This window comes from Dipodomys merriami, unplaced genomic scaffold, assembly GCF_024711535.1.
Source record: "Dipodomys merriami isolate MVZ:Mamm:240054 unplaced genomic scaffold, mDipMer1.0.p SCAF_46, whole genome shotgun sequence".
NCBI classification, from domain to species: Eukaryota; Metazoa; Chordata; class Mammalia; order Rodentia; family Heteromyidae; genus Dipodomys; species Dipodomys merriami.
The window spans coordinates 11,917,501-11,920,679 of record NW_027206024.1 but is presented as its reverse complement, the minus strand read 5'-3'; positions in this window follow the sequence as shown (position 1 = coordinate 11,920,679).

Below are 3,179 nucleotides of genomic sequence, written 5' to 3'. Positions count from 1 at the left end.
ACAGTGCTATGTCCTGAGTTCAAGCTCCAGGACTATAATATGCATACACACACACACACACACACACACACACACACACACACACACACACACAAAGAGGGAGAGAGAGAGAGAGAGAGAGAGAGAGAGAGAGAGAGAGAGAGAGAGAGAGAGAGAGAGAGAGAGAGAGAGAGAGAGCAGAAGTGAAGCTGTGACACAAAAAAAGCACTAGACTTCTCTGTTCTGAGCTCATTGCCAGCACCCAGGCCCTGTGTTCAACCCTAAAGCGTAGTCACCCAGGGCCCAACTAGGAGAGGTCAAAGATTTCAAAATCTGATGAGCTTCACCAGCCCTAGATGACTGGAAGCTTTGTGATATCCAACATGTGCTTGGATTTCCAAAGCCTCCAGAAAACTAGAAAAGGCATCATCGGCCCATCATTGCCCTCAATGGAACATTTCATTAGGTTCAGTGCCCTACTTGTCTGCCAGAAGGACTCCTGAATTATATTGAGCAATGTATCTGAGCCCAGGAATATAGTCTCACAAAGGCAAGATGAGTGCACAGAACTTGTCCTGCCATGGGAGTTGGTACAAATGAAGGCTTCCTGTCAAAAAACAGCACTGGGAAGAGAGATAGCTTGTACAAAGAGGACTTTTTCTCCTGACCTTCAGAGACCGCCCGCACTCCTCCTCACTAATTGGCCCAGATGGAGTTGTTTGATACACAGCTCTACAGGAGGGAGGCCTTCTGTGTGCCTGTCCAGACAATGAAAAAGACTTCTTCCAGCTGGCATGGGATGCAGAGAAACCCTCAGGCTACAATAGGAGCAGTGAGGGGAGCCCTGGAATCTGTAATGTCATAAAAGCAATCTCTGTGTTATGAACTCATTGAATTGAATACAAATTTCCTATCTTGGTGCCATTTATCATAGCTACACGGGAGCTTCACTTATAGGAATATATCTATACATACACAAAGAAATGGAGGTGCAGGTTCTTTTTGAGGGGGCAGGTCCAAGAGTTGAACTATGAGCCTAGGCCTTGTATCTGAGCTCCTTTTGCTCAAGGGTAGTGCATTAAGTTGGAGTCAGAACCCCACTTCTAGGTTTTTCTGTGATCTCTTTGAAATAATAGTGCCATGGACTTTCTTATGCTGGCTGGATTCAAACTCAGATTATCTACATCTTAGCCTCCTGAGGAGCACGGATTACAGTCAGCAGACATTGGCACCTTCTTTCTTTTCTTCTTCGTTTTGTAATCTGGACAATCTGACTTCTTAATAGGGTCATTCCAATGGTTTGGACTTATAAGCCAACTACCCATTGTTCCTTATAGCTAAGTTCTCTGAAAAGGTTTTTCTCTACTCATCATCCCTTCTGGTCACAGGTTTGAAACCAAAAGTGAGAATTGAGTGTCACAAGATTTATGAGGAAATGTCCACAAGACATGCCAGTACTGTCATTTAGCATTGAGATGCAGTTAATTTACTGTCTCAGGGTATGAGGACCAAAAGCTAGAACGATCCTCATACTGTCTGCATTGCTCCTTTTGCCTAGAAAGTGATCTAATAATTATGTGTTTTGTGTCTCCAACCTTAAGTATCTAGAACACAGTAGAAGCATCTTCCTGTTTCTGTTTTTCTCAATTACCTCTCGAGATTTAGATGAAAGATTTGTGTGGAGTGGCTCCTAGGTGAATCCCTGAGGAAAACCACTTGAAGCCTCCTCAGGAGATCATGATTAAAAGCCAGCCCTAGCAGGAAAGTCTGTGGGACTCTTGTCTCCAATAAACCACCAGAAAACCAGAAGTGGAGCAGTGGCCTAGAGGGTAGAGCTCTAGCTTTGAAAGAGAAGGCCAAATAAGAGATACAGGCCAGACCAGGCAGGAAAGCCTGGGAGGTGCTTATGTTCAGTGAACGACCTGATGGCTGGCAGTGGAGTTGTGGCAGTGGTAGAGCCTCAGCCTTGAGCAAAACAGCTGAGGAAGGTATCACACACTGAGTTTAAGCCATGGGATGGCCACCAAAAAATTTCAAAAAGCAAAGGCCAAGTTTATGTATGAATGCCCTACTTACAGCTGTATATTACCTCACTGAGTGCAAACAGGCTGTATGCAATGCTTCTGCTTTTATTTACTGATTTAGTTTTCAGATATGCTCATTGCGCATACTGCATCATTCTGTTCATTTCAGCCTCATCGTTTTTCTCTTCTCAGATTCCAGGCCTGTGTCCTTATATGATGCACACTAAAGCTCTCAGCAGCCTTTATTTACATTTTATTATGAGGCCAATGCAGGAACCGTCACAAATCAGGCAGGGGAAGAGAAGATCGGGGTTCATAGGAATAACCTGTGTTCCAAAAATACATCTGGGGACATAAAATGCTAGCATACTTATGTAAAACTACCTTTAAGAAAAAAGATGAGGGGGCAGGGAATGTGGATTAGTGAGAGAGTGTTTGCCTAGCATGCAAGAAGCCCTGGGTTCGATTCCTCAGTAGCACATACACAGATAAAAGCCAGAATTCGTCCTGTGGCTCAAGTAGTAGAGTGTTACAGACAATGCTCAGGCCTTGAGTTCAGCCCAAGAATTATCAAAGAGATAGCTAAGGTGGTAGGTAGGTAGGTTGGTAGGTAGGTAGGTAGGTAGATAGGCAGATAGATTGATAGATAGATAGGCAGATAGATAGATAGATAGATAAATAGATAGATAGATAGATAGATAGATAGATAGATAGATAGATAGATAGATAGATAGATAGATAGATAGATAGATAGATAGATAGATAGATAGACAGACAGACAGACAGATAGATAGATAGATAGATAGATAGATAGATAGATAGATAGACAGACAGATAGATAGATAGATAGATAGATAGATAGATAGATAGATAGATAGATAGATAGATAGATAGATAGATAGATAGATAGATAGATAGATAGATAAATAGATAGATAGATAGATAGATAGATAGATACATACATACATACATACATACATACATACATACATACCTAGATAGATAGATAGATAGATAGATAGATAGATAGATAGATAGATAGATAGATAGATAGATAGATAGATAGATAGATAGATAGATAGATAGATGATAGATAGATAGATAGATAGATAGATAGATAGATAGATAGATAGATAGATAGATAGGTAGGTAGGTAGATAGATAGATAGATAGATA